General features: G+C 38.4%; 1 protein-coding gene across 3 annotated transcripts in view; it reads right to left on the reverse strand.

Moving 5' to 3' along the window:
- Positions 1–21,879, reverse strand: part of cxcl14 (chemokine (C-X-C motif) ligand 14) — a 125,875-nt gene extending 103,996 nt beyond the window's left edge. Inside the window, exons 1-2 of one of the 3 annotated variants that reach the window (XM_084353199.1) lie at positions 21,504–21,878; positions 15,378–15,476 (exon numbers count right to left, since the gene is read on the reverse strand). The gene's annotated coding sequence lies outside the window, so the exon portion shown is untranslated. Of the gene's footprint in view, positions 1–15,377; positions 15,477–21,503 lie in introns of all 3 variants that reach the window. The other 2 variants (XM_084353200.1, XM_084353198.1) reach the window with 2 other exon arrangements.
- Positions 21,880–22,409: the final 530 nt, after the last annotated feature.

Genomic DNA, 22,409 nt, shown 5'->3' on the forward strand with positions numbered 1-22,409 from the left:
GCTTTAAACGTTGTGCTTTTTCAACCATAGGAATGTAACTGTATCACACAGACAAAGCCTGCCCTAGATGAGAAGGCCTCTCTGTGTCATCCACTGTGGCATCTTGACGGAAGGAACATCCACTTCTTTTTATGTTTTTGTTCAGGACACTTTGCTGTTGTTTTGTACAGGCCAAATGTGAGATACAAGGGAATTGAAGGCAAATTCAGTCGTCCATCACTGTGTGCAGACACTGAGATCCATTGTGTGGAAACACAGCATGATTATATTCACATTACAACACATATATTCATTTTTGGGACTTAACTCAGTAAGATGACTGACTGAACTTTCATCTCTTGGAGTTGTGGAAAATAGATGAGCCCCAACGCCGTTTTTCTCCTTTATTAAACTGCACAATGGCACTCCACAGCAACAAATCCTATGTATTTTTTTAAATGCTTACATAGGGAAGACATTACCAGTGTTTTGCAAAGCAATAAGAATATTCAGTACATTTATCATCCAACCTGACTGGTTTTATATATTTTCAGGGCCTGCAGCAGGTATACAGTAGATGGGGGTGGTTTTAGGATGTGATGATTCATTGTTGAGAGTCTTGGAGGTGTTATACTGTACGTGCTTAACTGAACAAAACACTCGTTATAGGAGATGCCCACTTGACGCCCACAATAACATACACCGCACTCACATTTTTAACCTCTGAGCAGAGGTTTAACTAGAATTCCTTTTTGTGTCTGAGAGTGTGCAGTTATTTTTTACTCACCTCACTATCCATTATAATCATTTTCTCTTTTTTACCTTTATTTTAGTCAGGAAATATCCCACATTTGGTTGACTGAGATCGCATTTGCTTCTCTTTATGATTCACAATGACTGGCACATTCCCTCCTAACCCAAACACTTAGCCTCTTGTGGACTTGCAGCCTTCAGATCTCAGAAATGTGTCATCACAGTTCGTAAGCGTTCAGCCCTGTAGTCCAGAGTCCACACAATGGGATTCAGCCTTGGTGTGAGTGACTCACTGTTCGACATTATGCATACTCAACTGACTGCAACTGCTCATCTTTATTTTGTGGGCCTGAATCCATAAGCACTAGCAGTGGCTGAAATCTGTAGTTTGGGGTTAAAGGGGCAACTTTTGTAAATAAGTTCATAAAAATAATCTGACTATGGGCACTACTACTAATGTGCACAACTACTAACAAAAATGTATAACAATGGGACTATAAACTAATATGCAAACTACGCCTATAGTGCTGCACAAATGTGAGTGGAATATTTTTCAACTCAACATTATTTTCATGTTTGCACTTTAATGAGCTGATTTCTGACAGTGAGAGTCATACACTGAGTCAACAACATGACAGATAAAGTGTTTAGGTACATTCAGCTCACTGTATTAATAATAATTTATTCTTGTGAACAGCAGGACATAAACAAGCATGCCCATTTCTCTCATGTTATGAAAAAACATTTAATGTATGTCAATAAGCAAATACCCTACAGTATCATAAAGCCGGCACTGACACACTAATCCATAGATATAGCAGCATGAGCATACCAAATTAATTAAATAAATCCCTCCCTGCTATCAGTGGTAAACAAAAGCATCACATACTACACTGTACTTCTGTTCTGATTGATCTTTTTGCTATCATAGCCTAGTCAATTCGTGAGGCTGAACCAATATTAATATTTGAGTTCTTAAAGACTAAATACCACTTGTGGGTGAACCCAACATTGACATATCATCACCTTTTAAGTTATATGGCAAACTTATTAGTCTGTTAACAGTTGCTTATTTAGACATCCATCAGTTACAGAGCAACATTATCATTAGCTTAGACCCGTCTCTTCCCACTCCTGAACAAAATACCTGGCCCTTTAGCTACAAAATGCTTTTTTATGTTCTACCAGCTGGTTGCTAACTGTGTCTGTACAGTTAGTTTTGAGAGCTTCTTCCGATGAAAACAGCTGCTAACTGCTGCTGGAAACAAAACTATGAGAGCAGTAAAGGTGAACCAATGGTGTCAAGGTGCAGACTGGACAGCTAAACAGTGAGCTGAAACTCATTTTATACAATATTATTATAAGAATATTGATTAGAGCCGCTTTAAAAAAGAATCTTTAATATCAGTCAATATAAAGGCCTTGACAATTTATCTGTTCGCCATACTTACACAGGGAAAAAAATCTCATTTTTGAAAAAGTATGAACAAAATGCAAGTTCACATAAAAAAGCATGAAGGCTTCTACTGTGACCAAACACACTTGTGTCATCGGTGCCATCAAGCTATATAGAGGGACAAGTGAAACAAACAACTCCTGCTGAGTCAGTGGCTTTTCCCACTACTACAGTATATACTAAATGAGGGCATTGATCAACTGGTATTATTTCTCGGAATATTCTACATACAGGCAATATGTTAACATACTTTCTTAATTAAAGGAGTGTTTAAATATGTTAGAATGTGTGTGTGTGTGTGTGTGTGTGTGTGTGTGTGTGTGTGTTGTCTTTTTATGTTGTGGTGCCAGGTTATTTCCTACTTCCATGCCAGATTTTCTGCCGACTTCTAGTGTAATCAAGTGTGACTAGACCAACAAGGCGTGTGTCATGCCAAAAATCACTTGCAGCAATTAAAGAAGTGTGTACTCTATATAGTCACAGAATGATCCCCTTTCTGTGTGGTTCAAAGCAAGTTGTCAATCAATGTCCATTTCCCATAATTTTGTGCATATGAAAAGCAGCGGGCTTTAATTTTATATAAAATAAAACTAAAAAAGGCAGCTGGGAGGAGCATGGCTCGTCATACAGTCAGCTCCTTGCACCATCATCCCAGTGGTTATGTGGGCTTTGGACTTCTTTATAAAACACAGCAACATACTGAGCCGTAATATATTTTTATAAAAATGTGGATATAATACAAAAGCAGACAAAACTGACAGCCACAGTGATACTGTATAAACTATATCCCTTGCACTGCTTACAGACATTAAATGACAGAGAAGGGCATGTTGTCATGGACTTCTGACTGTGGTGCATTACCAATGAAAGCCTTTGGCATTTTAATTTTGAAAGCCATCCAAAGCTATTATTTTCATTGTCAACAAAATCTACTGGAAGCAATAGTGATCCTGTTTGACACCTCTTAAATATACTCCAGAGGTACAGCAGTGATCTCTGCTGACAAGAACAATCATTGCATTTCAACTGAGACTACAATTACTGCAGCATTTAACTCCCCATTCACTTAACATACCATTCACACACACTAACTATCATGCACATGAAATGTCTAGATGACATTTTCTGACATGTTGACATCTGACAGTTTGTATACTGGCACATTGATGGTCTTAATGCCTCACATACAGCACACAGCAAAGACACTGTGAAACATATGCTGTGCTAATATACGCCATACATATCACCCTCTAAACAGTTAACAAATTGAAAGCTATCATTTCATGCTGACACTCCTTAATTCTCTTTCCACAGCTGGGCCGTATGTATAATGCACAGGGCTGTCACCTCACTCACTGTAGGAAAAAATACACAAGATGGACCCTGGATGTCCAATTCACTTTGAACTTTATGCAACACGCTGCTGGTATCCTACAGAGACCTCAGCACCATCTGAGAATGTAAACTAGGTTAGAGTATGGTTTTGTTACAGCACACGTCTCATGGCTAGAACACAGTAAACATAGCTGCCTACAAGCCTGAAGGGCTGCAGGTCAGCAGGCTGCACAGTATGATGACACTCCACTGCTCTAGTAATGGCTTGCAAAGCTTTAGAAACAGTTGAATGTTTGGCCTTTTTTGCTTGAAAAAAATGGCTTCAATGATAAATCCATTGGCAAATGAGTTGCTGACTTATTTATACGGCTTGGATAATATGCTCTAGAGCCCGACCAATATATTGGTTTACATATATTATTGGCTAATATTGGCCAATCACAAACATATTGGTATTGGCAGATACAGTATGTTGTTCAATATGTGCCGATATGTAATACTTTTTCTTTTTTATAAAACATACAGCAGAAAAAGATGCTTGGAGTCATGTGTAATTGTTAACTTCCCAGCAAAGTTTACTGTTTCAGAGAACCAATGTCAGTTTTTGACAATACATTTTAATTATTAAACTGTTAAATATCCTATATAATAATATATATTAATATATAAATCTCTGTCAAACTCTAATATGCTCATCTCTTGATTCGATACGATCACAATACTTAAGTGCCCATGTATTGACATTCTAAAGTACTGCAATTCAATATTACAATAGATTTTGAATTTTTAACAGTAGACCATGGGAAAAATTTCAGTCATACATGAAAACATTTTCTCCCACCCCTAAATATGTACTGCTGATTGCTGAATTAATCATACTATGACAAGTGTGGGATGTCTGTCACAATGAGTGTATGATGTCTGTATTAACCATCCATTAGTGTCCATATCCCCCCACAAGGTACATTTTGTTCTTTCATATTTGAGGGGGTTTATTCATTTTTCAGTTTATGTTTATTTTTAGGGTTAGATTTTATTGTCACTGGAGTAGGTGAAGCTGAGTAGTGCAGCAAATTATTCTGGCACAGACTTAGACGACAAAAGATTCCCAAATTATCTGCAAGCCAGTTATTTTTTTTGTTTAACACTGCCATTAAAGATTTGTCAAACCATTTTTGTCCTTGGTGTAAATCCACAGTTAATCTGCTCAGCTAACTTTCCTGAGTCTGCTTCCACCCACACCGCCTTGTATAGTGTACAGTTGCATTGCGTCTCTCAGCCAGTGAAAGGATCAACACAGGCTGGGCGGGATAATCCCCATTGTGCTAATCTGAAAGACTAGCCTCTGGGATGCCACAAAATGTACTCGCTGAAAAGGTGAGCTTTGCTGCTCAGCATGAACCCCCCTGACCACAAAACATAAACAAACTGGCTTTTAGTTATCTTGCCATTCAGGATGCCCTCACCACACCACAGGAGCCATGATCCAAATTGAAAGGGACAACCTTAGGCCTGGAAAGAGGTGAGTCATTTGAGTTTTGTCCATATTCTTCCCTCAAGGTATCAACATGACAAACTAGCTTTAGGAGACATTAAGCTGACAAAAATAACTTCAGGAGTAGAAATTGCTTGAGAGAAGAGTAATGCATTTATTGCACCACATTAGTGTGTAGAGTTGATTTTGGTGGATGAAACTAATCTGCAGCAGGCAACAGTCAACATTCAGGTTTGGACAAGTTTGAACTTGCTTCCAAAAATATTCATATTTAACAAGCTTACATAAGCTCGGCAAGAATGCAAGCTGAATAATTGTCATACCCAGACAACTATGTTTCTTAGTATGATTGAATATCTGCCTTGGGCTGCTGCGCACGACCATTTCTCCCTTTGTGATGATGTTATTCATAAATTCAATAGTCTTGCTTATTTTGCATTAATTAACACGCGGCACAAAACCCGCACCACTGCAAATTAATCATGACCTAAAAATAAGAACAGACTGTAATTTTGTTTTTGGCACTACACAGCAAACTAGTCTGCATTGCATTTTTAACATGGCTTCCAACACCCAAGTGTAAGCACTCAGTAATCCTTCATTATCGCTTTGGTTCTTAACAACACTCAATTAACGAGAAGAGACTTTATTTTACAACAATTCAGGGGGTCTTTACAGGGGTCCCTGGGAGGTTCACAACCTCACACATGCTGCCCTTCTGGCAGAGTCAGCAGACAGATTTTCAGGAGGGTGTTTGCTATTGTCACCACAATAGAGCCATTGCACAGTCTGTTCTACTATTTTATGATGCAGTTCTAAGAAAAACATGACTTCCCTCTTGCAGACTCATTCACAGATGCATGTAGATATAGCTGTGTTTTGTTTTTTCTACTTTGAGAATAAAAAATTCCAATTCCGCAACCCTGTAACTGATTTGTAAGTCGCAGTCAACCTCCATTTGACAGGGAGTTTAGCTTTTTTCTACCCCTAGATATTCAATGACACTAATCACTGTATTTAAACCAGTACGAGCCCCACATTAAGTGTATCATCATTAGTGGTTGTACTAGAGAGAGGCTTCCAGTCTGGCACCATCACGGTTCGCTCTGGCTCCCTCTCTGCTTGTTCATTTCAATTTGCAACAGGTAAATTTTTAATAAAGAGGGAAAAATCATGAGAATTTGCAATTAAATTGGCAAAAGACAATGTTTTTGCCTGACCTTGTCAGTCTGATTTGAATACCGATTGCACAGTGTAATGGCTGAAGAAAAATGGCACCACTTGCATATCGATTGGTTCCTCTACAAGCGGCATTTTTACTATGCTATTCAGTCTGCCAACAGGTGGGATTTTGTGAATGAATTTCGGCACACTTTAAGAGCGTCTGAGGTATTGTTTTACCCTGGTCACTATCCCCAGGTAATGGTGGAACAACTGGAATAACTGTGGAAACTCTATACTGTAAAAGACAAAGAACCCCACTGATGGAGGAGGCAAGGAAGTTGAATAACAGAAACCGAGATAAAACAAGAATGAACTGACAAGCATTCACTTGATGGAGAGTGGTCCAGTGTTGTGTAAAAGACTGTTACCCTGCTAATATGCGTTTCCTCTTACCACTAGGACTTGAGAGGGTTCAAAACTGGGATTCTTTCTACTAGGTAAGTAAGTAGCAAAACCTGCCTACTTAATACAAACAGATGTTTTACTCTGCCTTTTCATATCACTGAGGAGATGAGGTCAAATTCTGATTCTTACGGTTGTTTTTTGCCATGGACAGTAGCCAGACTGCTAGCCGCAGCCATGTTGCTAAACAGTAACACCACAGGGAAACACTAGAAGAAGTTGAAAAGTTGTCTATTTCTGCTTTAAACAATGTCTTTTCTAACTAAATGAGCATGTGGACTCAGGTAAGACATAAGAAAAAAAGACAGTGACCCCAAATTATGCTGACATTTGTGCTACTCCATCTTTTCCTCCAATTTTTCTGACCTATTTCACTTAACTGACAGCTAAACTTTCTAGTCTGAATCAATATGCAATGCTGTTATGCTATCCTCCATTGCTGCAAAGTGCACGCTAAGCTTGTGCTGTTTCATTTACAGTCCATTTTTGCCACCATTGTGTGGCTGTGTACCTAAAATTCAAGTCCAACTATGTTGTGCTTGGTGAAAAAAATTGTTTTTGAGCCAGTTTGCCATGTATAAAAAACACACAAACACTCTTTTCTTTACAGGAAGCTGCTGGGTGTCCCATGGGATGATTATTGTTTCGAGAGGTTAAAAAGGTTTTTTTTACTTGTCGCTTGAGAAAGGCATTCCTCCTGAGACTGAACATTGAGAAAACACTTTGCAGTCAATCCCACATGCCATCCAATCATTTGACCACCTCAGCATCCAACTGAAAATCAATGGCAACAAAAAAAATATCTTTGGCACCAGATTTTTACCAGGGGAAAATTATGTTCACAATATCACAAAGCATTTAGTCTACCCGTTTTTCCCCAGAACTGACAATACGGGGTTTGGTGTTTGCAGTGGGATATTAACAAGAAATCCAGGCAGAGAGACTTATCTCCAGTCTAAAATGTGACCTAAAGGATAAAACAATTTTGTCTCTCTAATAATATACAGTAAGGCGGCATATGATGGAGGGAGGAACACATTTACTGAGGCACACATCATTATTCAACCCCTTATTTGAATCCTGCAGATAAGCACACTCAAGAGAGATATATCAATTATGGTTAGGCTGAGACACTGGCCACTAAGGGTGTTTCGTGCCTCACTGTGGATAATGTAAGTGCAATAATGCAAGAGCAGAGTTCTGAAACCAACTCATTTTCACTCGGAGATTGGGTATCCCTCATTCAGACGATGATTGGATTTGTGACATGCTCTCCACTTAGGTAAAAGGAGTGTAATTATGGACTTGACCTTTAGGGGCATTTTCTGTATCGAATCCTCTTCACAGCATTCAAAAGTGAGAATAAAGCTGTGATTGGTCGAGTTTTGTACATTTCATGGGCTGCACTTCTATTTCGTGGGGTTAACTCATCTTGGGCTGGTGCACACGAGCACATGAAGAGGTTTCTCATTTAAAAACTAACCATGTTTTATGGGAGGGGAGGGAGAGGAGGAGACCTGTAAGAGAGTTGTTTTTATCTCTGGGATTTTAAAATACAAGACAACAACCGACAGTCTTAAAAATGTATTAGGATTATGGAACTGCTCGGCATCTTTTGGAGCAATGAAAATGCATTAGTCAGAAAAGACCCACATCACCATTAGTTCTTATTCTATATGCACATTAAATCAATAAATACTGTTTTTCAAGAAAAAGGTATTTCATGTGTCAGACATTTTAAAATCCAACAGCTGCCAAAGACAGATTATATACTCCTGATGTTTCTCCTTTTTAGTTATCTTTTTATTTTCTTGTATTTTTTAATTATCATATTCTTCTGAACATATTTGGTTTATCAAGAGCACTTTGGCAGACCTGCTTTTTTCCTAAAAAATGGGACCTTCTTAGTCATCCACCTACACATGTGCAGCTCTAGGCAGTATCACCCAATCACACTGATGAACTTAAAGTGTGGCTATGTTCATCATTTGAGCAGCTGAGATTTAAATTCAAAATCCCTAACTCTCATTTTTTCAAATGCTTGCAACTTCGCAGCTTTTTATCATCTTATTCAGCCAATTTTCCATCATTACCATCCAGTTCTCTCCTAGAATCGGTTTCAGAGCTCAGTTCCAACTCTAAAAAGAATATTAGTAAAATATACTTTACTCAACTCTTACAATTTGGATTCCCTGACACATTTAAAAAGACAATGGGAGGAAGAATTAGATGTAGAACTTTCTGAAGACATATGGCAAGCAATATTAGATAAGATACACTCATCCTCAATTTGTGTAAAACATAAAGTAATACAATTCAAGATTGTGCATAGACTGCATTGGTCTAAAGCAAGGTTGGCTAAATTTGCACCAAACTGTGTGTTAAAATAATTATCGCTGTGGAACAACACCAGCCACTTTATCACATATGTTTTGGCTCTGCCCTAAATTAACAGACTTCTGGCAAGTTATATTTCAATTTTTTTCTGAGATGCTAGGAACATTAATAGAGCCCCACGCCATAATAGCAATATTTGGCACAGTACTGCAGGATCTCTGTCTCAACAAATGTGGCAAACGTACAATAGCCTTTGCCACACTCCTGGCCAGTAGACTTGTACTGCTCAAATGGAAAGAAAAAAACCCTCCAACTTTTCATATATGGATTAGAGATCTTATGTATCATCTGACCTTAGAGAAGATTCGGTATGCTACAAGTGGCTGTGGTCTTACATTTTAGACCATCTGGCAACCAGTTCTGGATCAGGTAGAAAAGATGGACGCCTCAGGCATGTTAAGTGTATAGATGTGTCATGTGAGTCTGTTGGACTATATTTAACTGTATCTCAAATTGTATTTTGTATAATCTAAAAAATAATAAACATACCTTGAACAAAAAAAAACGTGTGGCTATGTTTATTTTGCTGAACAGCTGCAACTTCAGCCACAAGAGACAATGACAGGATAATCTTAAACTCTAAAACTCAGCAAAACAATATAATAGGTGGTGAAGAATTGCAATGTCAGCTTTCCAGCGATATCTATAAAGTGAGCTAATACTAACCAACATAGGTGTACTGAATTAAGCTAAGGTGCGTTTCTCTGCTTATGACTATAAGTTATCAAATTTCTAGTAACTAGTAATTGTTTAACTGTAATCAGCTAAGAATAAAATGCAACGATAAAAAGGACATACAGCAGCAATTATATTACTCTTTGGATGATGAATCAACCAGCATTTACAGAGACACAAACATAATTACATACTCTCCAAATAACGTATAATTGTTGCTGTACCACTTAATATTAGAGGCTGAAAATTTGACTAAATTCGAGCTTGATGACAGTTGTTGTCTTGTTCGCTTTGACTGAGATGTTTTGCGTAAGAAACACAGCCCAACACACACTGGACGTACAAAAGCAATGCTTGATTGAGTGATGGTTTATTGCTTCTGACAACACAGTGCTTGAATATTTCTTTGTCACAGTGCACTATTGACTGACAAGTCAGGCATGCCATTTATAGTATAGACAGTGTGATTGGATTTTTTAGCACTAGCTGGACCAAATGTCAAAAAGAGTCCATGTTTTCTCGACTGTATTCAAATCAAGGGAAAACTGGCACCTTTGCACCAACAGCTGCTACCATAGTGATACCAAAATCATAGCAGGCAAGTATTTTGAGTCATTAGAGAAAGATGGAATAGCATGCTTGCATGCAGAGAGCACTTGACTCTCAGAGGCAGTCAGACATCATTTAAGTGTAAAGTGTCTCTTTTCTTTGACAGCCTCTTTTCTAGGGGCCCTGTTGGCAGGGGTCACTGTCCTCCCAGTGCACCACACTCACTGCCTGCGTGACTGATTCTGAGCCGCGGATCTGCACGGAAAGCTGTTTGGATAACTGTCAGCTCTCCCTCTCCCTCATTGCCATCAAAGATGAAGGGTCATTTTTCTCCATCTCACCGTGACTCCCCTCAAGACGTCTCCCTCCAAAATGCAGAGGGATGGCTTCCTCACCTCCCTCCCACCAGCTCATAATAGATGGCTCATTTTTGACTGACAGTCTATGCAGTGTCTACGCTGTGTTTTGTATGGCGTATTCAGTCTGTATAGTGGAGTTTGCATTGAATGGAGCTCATAGCCTTATAACCATGTCCTTCTATGAGCCACAATGTTTTTAAATGAAAGGCAGATTTAACCCTGAATATGTGCAAGGCCAGATTATGTGATTTTATTATACATGCGTGAACAAAGTTGCCCTCTGAACAGGGATGCATGGATTGTGAAATTCTGGTCCGATACCTGTTTAAAATAACGATTTGGCCGAGAGCTGATACTGATGTTCTTTGTGTTGTTGTTTATTACATTCACATTTACAGCATTTTGCAGACGCTTCTGTCCAAAGCGACTTACAGTAATTCATACATTCATACACTGATGGCGGTGGCTGCCATGCAAGGTGTCGACCAGCACATCAGGAGCAGTTTTGGGGTTCGGTATCTTGCCCAATGGCACTTCAACATGCAGACCAGGGGAATCAAACCAGCGACCTTCCGATAACAAGACGCTGGCTCTATCCCTGAGCCACAGCCACCCTTATTAATTTATTGTTGTTATCTAATACCTTCAAACTGATCTGTTTTTAAGTCATTCAGCCGTTCATTAAACTATCTTTGTAGGGGCACAAATTCTATCATTCACATTTAAAAACAACATTTTATATAACCTTTTTTCACAAGATAAACAACTTTTCAAATTTCCCCCTTGTAGCATTTCTTTTTGGTATAACTGTTGCCGCCACTGTCACAAAGACAGCATTAGCAACATGGCTACCGCTAACGGCCTGGCTACTTCCCAAAGAAAAAACACAAGAATCCCAATTTGACATAGAAATCCTGTTCTTAGTTCTATGTAAAAGCCAGAGTAACACACCCGGTTGTATTAATAAGTAGGCAGGTTTTGTTACTGTAGAAGTAATGCTGGTTTTGAACTGTCTTAAGTCTTGGTGGTAAAGGTGAAACTCATATCAACAGGTGAACAGACTTGGTGACAGACCAGAGCGCTCTTCATCAAGTGAATGCGAGTCCATTCACTTTTCCTCTGCCTTCATCGCCTTCTCCATCAGTTTCTTTTGCTTTTGTAGTGTAGAGTTACCACAGTTATTCCTGTTGTTCAACCATTACCTAGGGTTAGCAACCAGGTAAAACAATGCCTCTTTTCTGTTTTGGTTGCTCAACTGCAGCCGCGCTTCCTTTGTGCCATAATTTAACCTTTGTTTTTAGACAAAAAATCTAGCCCAGTGGCAGAGTGACTAGCATAGTGAAAGACGGTTTGGAGGGAAACAAACAATATGCAAAGGGTGTCATTTTTCTACAGCCTTTACACTTCGCAAATGGTATTTATTTCAGAATGATAGGCAGTTTACAGTAAAAAAAAATCTTTTTAGCCTGCTATACAACTACTACTCTCACACAAATGTCAAGAATATTCAGTACTTAGAATGCTTTACAAATTGATGGCAGGGTTGTCACAGGCTAATAAATCATGAATGTGAAAGCGCAAAATTAATGTGACGTAACATCTAAACATCGGCCACTGTTTGGTGACTGTTGTCGTATTTGCCAATAGGCCAATAGCATCCTGACATCTGATATAGTCTTCCTTTCCTGCCATGCCTTCATGTTCAAACAGTTAAACCCTTTCTGCATAAGCAGCAGAGAAGACATTGAGGATTTCACAGCTGTGCCCACTGGCTTGTGAACATACTGAAACTTGTCTCCAACATGGAGTTACAGAGCGCCCCAGACAATGCCAAATATTAAAGCAGCTTCCTCCCATCCAGTAGCCACCATTCATCATGCTCAGCCAGAGGACTCCTAAGCATCGCTCCCTTTGGGTGAGAGATTGATGGTGACCTCAGCTCAGTTTATCGAGCGTCCACCTACTCTTCTTGCCTGGTGAACACTAACCACGCAGCCTCTCACTCTCCTCCGGTCCACCTCCTTCCTCCTGCTGTGAGGTGGACAGATTTCTGCTGCTTCGTCAGGTAGCCTGGTCCACGATGATATGAAGAGATGTCAGGTCCTTCCAATTCCCAGGATGCACCGTGTGACTGTTAGCCCCTGACAGATAGCCTGATGGGGCCCTGTCTGATATACTCTAGTGACCTGTTTGTCTCAAAAACATCATTTCAAATCCACAGTGAACAAGGTCTCTGTCTCTGTCAAAAGACTGAGAGCAAAATGTTGAAAAATGTTCAATACTACAAAATCTGTATGAAGCTTGTCAATGTAGTTGGTGCAACTGTATTTTGTAAACCACACAATCACCAAAATAACATGCTAAGTTGCTTCATTTGACAAACATCTCATATTTGCATTCACTTCAAAAAACACTTTCAGTAGTAACGCACCTCAAACAATCACACAACTCAGCCTTGCTGACAAGGAGTGATTGATTTTTAAATAGAGACGTTATTGATCCTTATCCAGGATGTAAATGAAAGCCTCCTCGACACTGCAGCTGACAGCCTGCTCTGGTTCTATTAGGGAGATGAGAGTGAACGTGTGGAAAAATGAAGGCCATCTGTCTTGATGGTGCCATGTCCTCTGTATGCTGTGTATGATGTAAACAACTCCATTTGTCAAGATATGACAAACCTTGGACTGTCATAACACACACAACACCCACTGAGATCCCCAGCATCCACAAAGCAAAGCTCAGCAACCTCTAACTGGTTTGTGCTCAGTCAAATCTTTTTTGAAGACACGCCTGCATACATCTTTTATGCGCTGATCGCTCTCAGATAACAAAAGTTCCAAAGGTCGATGGACTCTGACTCCACAAATTACAGTGGCAGAGAATCATGCTTGACTTGAAGTGCGTGCTCAGTAATAATATCCTATATTAAGAGTGTGGCAAGACTAAGCACATGCCCTTATTATCCCACTTTGTGCACAAGGGCAACTCCTTCACACATACACACACATGCTGCCAGCATTCGACTCTATCTGCTCTATCAAGTGCCCACTCACTCATTCAAAAGCCCATCCCATCAGATATGTTAGGAAAATATTCTATTACTGACCAAAACTCAGAGAATATAGACAGTCCTGTGAGAAGCTTACTACAAAGCAGTGGCAACCCTTTCAAACGGGAAGTAAAGGCACAAGAAAAGAATCCATTAAAGATGAGACAGCAAATAGGTAAGAAAACTGCAGCACGGAAATGCTAAAGATACTCTATATTGTATGTAGGGCTGGACATAAAGGTGTCATGATAGTGATTCTAAATCTTAAATTGATTGAAATGAGCATCCATGATAATTTTCTTGAGCTCTAGAATCTTTTTGCTATTTTTGGTGAACATTATTTGAACTTGCCTCAACCTCACCTGCAAAAAGCTGCCAGGATAAAGTCAAACTATTGTAAAACCCAGGGGCGGACTTACCATTAGGCAGAACTAGGCGGTTGCCTAGGGCCCCAAGTTCCTGAGGGCCCCATAAAAATCCTCATACACTTATGGTTAATACAGTTATTACTTATTTGCGCACATTAATTATGTTTTTGATTAAAATCCTCTCGCTAAAATGCCAGCAGAATGCTAATCGTATTATGTGTGTGTCGGGGCCCCCCCCTTCAGTCTCCACTACATTGGATCAGTCCTTCTTACTGCGCATGTGCAGTTGAGTCAATTGACTCAAAATTATGTTGGGATCATGTAACTACACTGGCTGCATGAGATACGCCTCTTGTTTTTACGTTTTACATCTCTAAATATTTTTTTTTAATTTTTATTAATTTTTATGTGTAAATATTAGCATTTTAGCTCAATAGCTTCCAGGTCATGTGATCAATTGACTCAAAATCAGTGTGGGATCATGTAACTACACTGGCTGCATGAGATACGCCTCTTGTTTTTAAATTTTTACATCTCTAAATATTTTTTATTAATTTCTATTATTTTTTATATTTTTTGTATGTAAATATTAGCATTTTAGCTCAATAGCTTCCAGGTCATGTGATGAATTGACTCAAAATCATATTGGGATCATGTAACTACACTGGCTGCATGAGATACGCCTCTTGTTTTTACATTTTACATCTGTTCATAATTTTTTATTAATTTTTAGGCTATATGTAAATATTAGCATCTTAGCTCAATAGCTTCTCAATAGCTTTAAACACAGTATCTCTGCTTTAAATACACGCTCGGTACATGCTCTAGCCGTCTTCACCGTGTGTTTAATGTAAAGTCTGCAATACGGGTGCACTTGAAATGTTGGAGTGGCTTGGGAATGTCGAATATCCAACTTAAAACTAACTTCACTGAAGTCTTGGCATGATGTATTTTCCAGCTGGCCCAAGACGATTTTTTAAAGAGTTTTGGCTTAAGAAGTCACCCCACAAAGGAAGACTCTTTCAGTTTATCACAAATATTAGCATTAAATCATAATTTTGAGGGTACATGGTTTTCACTGGGCAGGAAGGGTTTGAAATATGTAACCAGCAACGTAAATGATGTACAGTAGTGGAGTAGAAAGTGCAGTATTTGCCTCTGAGATACAGCTGAGCAGACAAAATTATAAGTTGAGCCTTATACTGTGTTTTGTGTGTGTTTGTTTTCAGAATGAGGGAGAGAGACAACATCAAAAAGGGACAGGAAGAGAGGGACAAAAGGTAAAACAAATAATACATGTGTATTCTGTTAAAATGTATGTATCTGTATAATTGACCTGTTGTTTTGTGTGTTGTCTTCTCATTTCAGAGGGCCCCATGCCTGCCTTTGCATTGGGCCCCAAATATCTTAAATCCGCCACTGGTAAAACCTCCATCTATTTAAGGAAGAATTTGAAAATGTAAATTACATTCATCAGGGTATAAAACCAATGATCTTCCCAATCAAGATCCGGGTCTAACAATGGCATAGCAGTTCAGGCTGAAAATTCTTTTTAAATTTAAAATCAAATCGAATAGTGACCTTAAAATTACCTTAAAATCACAAGTCAAATAAAATAAAAAATTCCAATATATTTAGGCTATATTGCGATATATGATATAAATCTTAATGTTTTGACACCTCGAAATCCCTTTGATAAAGGCTAGAACTGGGCAACAAAATTAAATATTACAATATTTCCCCCAATAACTCAACATTGATATTGTGACATTATTGTAGGAATGACTATTGGGACTTTTTCAAAATATTCAACAGTAATGTGGATTTAATGACAAGTACTGTATTAGAACAAGTAGTACAGTCTGGCAAGTTCAGAAAATTAGATCACTATACATCAGTCATATCATGATATAACAGAAACCATATAATACGATAGGAAATGACATATAGCCTTTCAAGATAATTAAATAATATCTTTGTATTGCCCAGGTGTGTGTATGTGGTCAAGAAACTGTGATGGTCTTACACATTGTGTCCACTAGAGAGTACTGACAAGGTCATTTTTCAGCTGTGAAGTGCTTTGTCCAACACATTATATTAGTTACAAAAATGGGTTGGTGTTCAACTATTTTAAAAGATGAGAATATGCAAGAGATTTTTATGCGCTGCAACATACAAATTTATTTCACCTGTACAAACAGCTGAAATAAATCATAACATTACAATCATTTTTGGAAGTAGTAATGGTAATTTAACCAACCCCTATTTGCAACAACTTGACATTTTGCAAAAATAACTGCAATTTGCCATTTTAATTGGCTGAGGTATTGAGAACATTGCACTTTTTCCACATATACTGGTCCACTGAAACGATAAAAGACAGCCTTCCTTAGTCTCACAACCAACAACCCTACAGCAGAGAAAATATGAGGATAGCTCAATGGCCAATAAACTATAGTTTATGATACATTTATTTACCTCTACAGATGGAAGAAGTTGTTTTGTTTTTCTGAACAATTTAAATTTATCTTCAGGCTATCATTTGCAATGTGAAAGCCTTCAAGCACTTTTTAAATTAATGTGTTATGATCATGACACATGTCAAAATGGACAGATTTTATGGTGTGCTCAATGTACTGATGCTGACTCCAAGGTATATTTATAGACTACAATTCAAGCACAGTGCTTTTCTTTGTTTGAACCTAAGGGCCATGTTTACTGTGTTCAGAAAATGGAAAAGAGCCCTGAATTGTTTACAGCAATTTTCAGTGATGGGCTGTGAGTGAGACTACGTATACACTCAGTATCACAAGCAGTAATTATATAGATTTTCATAATGATAGCCAATTATAGAAAAATCACAATATTGTCAGTGTAGTGTCACTTTAGTACAATTGTTGTTTGTGGGTAGATGTAATTTTAAGCCATTTCATTAAGTTACTGACAAAGTAAAAATCCTTTGTGAAAACTTGTGACATGTGATAGTTATAACTTTACTTACATGCACAGTTTCTGATGCTTAATGTCAGACAAACAGACTGCTGCCTACACACAGATGGTTTATCTGTGTTTATTCACTAATGGCATGGGTCAGCCAACACATTTGAATGGATAGGGACATCTATGACAACTGGAACCGTTCATTTATAGCTGAGATGTCCCATCAGAGATGTCAGGAGAGCCATTTTATACTGTAGAATGGGTTTGCCAAAAGATAAACTATTCTCTTGGACTGCATCCTCTTTCACTCTCTTCTACAGCTTATTAACAAAATATTTAAATTTTATATATATGTAAATACATGTATTTAGTTTCATAATCAAAATGTTTTTCTTCTTTTCTTGGTCTTTGTGCAAATATTAAAAGGTGCAATTGGCCACATGTCCAATTCATAATTAAAACAAATAGGAGGCAGCATACCCCCAGGGTAACTGCTAACTGTAGCTGCTGTTAAGTAGTAAGCACAGATAGAATTGCCGCTAGGGATCTGGACTGGGAGCTCAGAGCACTGGGGTACTGTTGGCGTTTCCACCACTAGTACAGGAGCTCTGCATTGGGATGGGCTGGGGCTAGCTGGATAGCATGCTAACTTCAGTGGATATCTCTGCAACACAATACATAGATGTCATGACATCCAAACTGTTATTTCACGTCTAAAGCACGGTCTTAAGTTGGCACACCGAGCAAGATCAAAAGAAATGAAGTTAGCAGCTAATTTAAAAACAATTCTTCATATTATCTCTCATTATTCTTTACACTATTGAACTTATTTGGAAAAGTAGACTAATAGAGAGACCTCACATCACTTGTTAAGAAAGTTTAAAGTTCACCTTGGCGCACACACTGCCTTTACGCCATTCTATTGATGGTCAGTGACAGATCATTATGGCAGAGATGTCAAAATGAAACTGTCTTGACAAGTTTCATTCAAGTTAAGAGGCCATGCATTGAGAAAGAGGTACGGATAAGGGCAGTGAGAAAACAGCTATCTATAACATGGACGCCAACATCTGGGATGCTTCTCCACCATCCAGCCTCTTAACCCGAACCTGCCATTCCCTGCCAAGTATGGATACAGATACAAACAACGGTGTACTCACCTCACCTACCTATGCAACGGTTGTGCTATAATATTATTGGGGAATTTATTGCAGCATTGCGGTAAAAACGAAGTTGCAGCTTGCCTCTGCCACCTTAATTTCTTCAATACAATGTATACAACTGACAGTAGGCAAATACTCTAAGTAATGTTTTAATGAGATCTTAAAATAAAGAGTAAAAACTGTAAGGGTTGATCTACATATTTTCATGCTTTGGTTCTTCCACACCTTATGTCCTACAGGCCCACCTAAATTAATATTTGTGGCTACGCTACTGATATAATATAGATTTTTCCTCCATGTCATCACTGTGTCTCATAAAAAAAGAATAAATGACTGCAGTGCTTTGTATGGTAATGACCTTGCATCAACAAAAGCTGAATGCTTAAAATGTACAATGTGTACTTTTGATTACTGCTGAAAATCCCTACAGCAACACCAAAAGTGACAGTTATAAACCATCTCCTTACAAATGGCAGAGCTGGGGGTTTTTGCCGCATGAGCTGTGGTTGTCTTCCCTTTGGTATGACATTAACTGTAAGATTACTGCCACTAAGAGGGTATCAGATGAACAATTTCCATCTTAATTGTGTGAAAATGAAACAATTTCTTCTCTCAGAAGTGGGGGAAGTGTTTGTATTTTACAATTCAGTCATCACCCGATTGAATAACTTCACACAGTAACTCCTCACAGGATTGGATGGCCTATTTTGAGCATGCAACACTCATACTCCTCCCCTCAAAAACATGTGATACGATCACATAGCCTAAAGCATGTTTTAATGAGTTGCTGAACAAAAATAACTCCTCTTTTTGCTCTCCATGGTGTGTATAGATTTATTAACTGAAAAATAAATGTCTCGGCCTAGCTCTGTCTTACTTACTCCTTTCTCAGAGACACTTCAGTAGAAGGTCTGAGCTATACTAACACAAGTTTACATCAGGCTTTGACTCGTTCGGACCCATGGGTAAACTGAGAAGGAAATCACCTTGTCTGCTATCCAGCCTCAAGCAATGTGAATGAGCAGTGCTTCCTTTTCACACTGGATCTCTGTTGCTTTTGATCAAGTTCCCAATCACATCTATGTCTGATCTGCTCACACTGCAGCCCTCTGTCGACACTCACGCTATTTCTGCTGGCAATTTCGACCTCCTGACAGGTTAGTGGATTGAATCTGCAAGACAGTATCCAAGTGGTTTCTGCCAGAAAAGACTGGCTCAATCAAAAGCCCAACTTTTGTTCCAGCTTTTGGGTAGCAAATTGTCACATATTCAGCAGCGCAGTGCAGTTTTACTGCTTCAGCAGCAATATTGCTCTGTGTCTAAATGAGGAATCGCCAAATGTTTTCACATCAAGAAAACCCATTTAGATACACATTAGACTAAAGACCCCCATTTCATTAGCGCTTGTTCCAAAGCACCCCATCTGATATGATCTTTGTTAGAGTTTTGGTACAGAATTATTTAACTGTGTGTACAGAATTATTTAACAGTGTGCACTGCACAGGGAGTAGGCAATCATGTGGGCAGTCACACTTATGATCTGAACAATCATCATTTTGCATGATCATTTCCATTTTAGGGGCACTGAGTAATTATCAACTGGAACTGCTGTTTACTCTGGTTGGTACAACTACAATCCTCTTGTGGAGCACCGATTGCACCCAGATGTCACCTTGGGACTCACAAGTCTAAAGGAATACAAACACCAGATGTGTTTAGTATCCGTTTAAAAAATGTCTCATTAATTAAATCATTTTTGAGCAGATTTCACTTAAATCAATTCAGGTGAAAAGTTTCAGATTTTGGGAAACAATTCTTTAAAATATTTTTCAGATTCTACATTATTGAATAAAAACTCTTGTGTCTGTTTTTGAAGACGATTTTAGCGAAGATACAGTTGTAGTTCTGGTCCATTACAACCTTAGAGGCAAAACTGGGTGAATGTAATTTAAAGTAAATTATGCCTGAAACTATTTTTAGAAGTAGTGTGATGTCAAGATATCAAGCGGGATGCCTGTGTAATTTTTCAAACAAAGAGATTATATTCATATTTGTAAATCTGTTGCTTGGTGGAATACAAATAAACTATCTAGACTACCATTTAACCACAGGATGACATTTAGACAGCAGCTTTACCATCTGGTCACACATCAAACAGAAACAATACATGTCATAAACACACGGCTTACACACATTATCTACCCTCGTGGCAGCAATAACAATATAAATCGCATTTTCCAAACTTACTTGAATATAAAGTACACGTCAGTAACAGTACAAATTCTTCCCAAAATGAATTCACGAATAACTAAAAAGCCTGTGTTCACATCAAAAGGGAATGTGGGTTTAGGATGCACAATATTTATCGCACTGATAAATTATCAGCCTGATATTGGGAAAAATATATTTCATCAGCTATTTATCAGTATCTGTGTGATTCTAGTCCATAAATAGTCGATGAAATGAAGCCAAATTGCTTTCACTGAATTAACAAGCACAGCATTTATACACTCAGATACGGCAGGCTGTTTGCACCTTGAAAGAAGAGGAAGAAGAAGAAGAAGAATAATACGACGACGACGACGACGAAGAACCCATTGTGCTCATGATGTCATCGCCACTGTGGATGTGTTTTAAGTTTCAGAGGAAGACAACACAATCATAATTTTCAAGATGCTCAACAACAGTTCACAGAGTCTGGAAAAGTCTACAAGTTTTAATACGACAACTCTTATTAGAGCTATGAAATATCAAATCATCCTCACCACATCTTGGCCTTGACTGAACTACAGGTTTTGAACTTTTTCTTTTTCTTCTAAAATATAAAAAGGTCATCTTGTCGGTATTGTCCATGAGAAACAAGTTCAGTTATGAATTCGGCTGAAAAAATGGACATCATGCATCTGGAAATTGGGTATTAAATACTTGACATACAAGCCCTTTATTACCTGCTGCAGGCCTACAGGCTTGGCATACAAACCCTAGATAACCCAAATTATCTATTAGTCATTAGATTAAAGTATTACACACATTTAATAACTAACTGCCAGACATTGACAAGACCAGGCCTACTAACAAATGACAAATGAGAGAAAGTTCACCTTATTTCGTAAACTCAGCAGCCTTAATGCAAACAGCAAGAACACACCGATATGATTTAATGTCTAGACAAACTAGAAACAACAGCAACTTATACGAAGTTAATATGATAGTCATATTAACAGCTACACAGCCACTACAGGGGGGACTTAACGTTAGCCATAAGAGCCAGTGAAGAGACGGACAGACAGCTACCAGAGGGAGACAGACAGACAGACAAGTAAATAGAAATAAAAATAAAAAGAGTGAATCTGACTCACGCTATTTGAAGATGGATGTCTCCCTTATTTCCTTCATGGGGGCGTAGTGGTCCAATATGAATATTAGATATAAACCGTAGCTGCTTTTATAAACAGCAATACTGTAAAACTAGCTAGCTTACAACTAGCGTTAAACTAACGTTAGCTAGCTTACTAACGTCACCGTGACGAGACGTTCATTTGAAAGACGTTGCTCAACTTTAACTGTCTATAATTTATTTGGTAGGCGGTCAAACAACTACTGACTTAAAACCTCAGAGTTGTGGTTGTTGTTGTAGCGACACGAACAAAAGTAATTGGTACAAAACATCAGCTAATCAGAGAAAGTCACCTCCACCTGGGCCTCTCTGGGTAACGGTCGTCTCGATGCGCCTCAACTGCAAGAGTGCAGTACCCCGTTTCACCGCGCATTCTGGTGTTTAGCACACGTTGCAGTCCAGGGGGGCGCTGTTTGACCAATGTGAAGATACTAACCAGAAGCAGTGGGAAGAGATGTTTGATGTTCATGTGACTGATGTCTATCTGCACAATAATACACCATGTGTGCAGCAGCTGAAGATGCCTATTAGTTTATTGATATGTAATTTATTATAACTAAATGAATGTTAACACAGCTGTAACTGAAATGAAATGGCTTAAAGGGGCACTATGTAGTTTTAGAGAATACATTCAAACTTGGAGTTTCAATATTCAAAATATTAATGAGGTAATAATACAAACTCGGAAATATTTATTTTTTCTATAACTGAATAAAACAAGCTGTTCTCAGAGGAAAATAATGTCCCCAGAACACTGTTTGAAACTAGACACTTTGGCAGGGTCCGCCACATATAAACAAAGTCAAACAGTATGCAATTGTGTTGTCCTTTTAAGGTCAGTTCATTTATTCAGCTTATTCAGTCATGA

Source organism: Pagrus pagrus (genome assembly GCF_965226575.1).
Source record: "Pagrus pagrus genome assembly, chromosome: 5".
Taxonomy (NCBI): Eukaryota; Metazoa; Chordata; class Actinopteri; order Spariformes; family Sparidae; genus Pagrus; species Pagrus pagrus.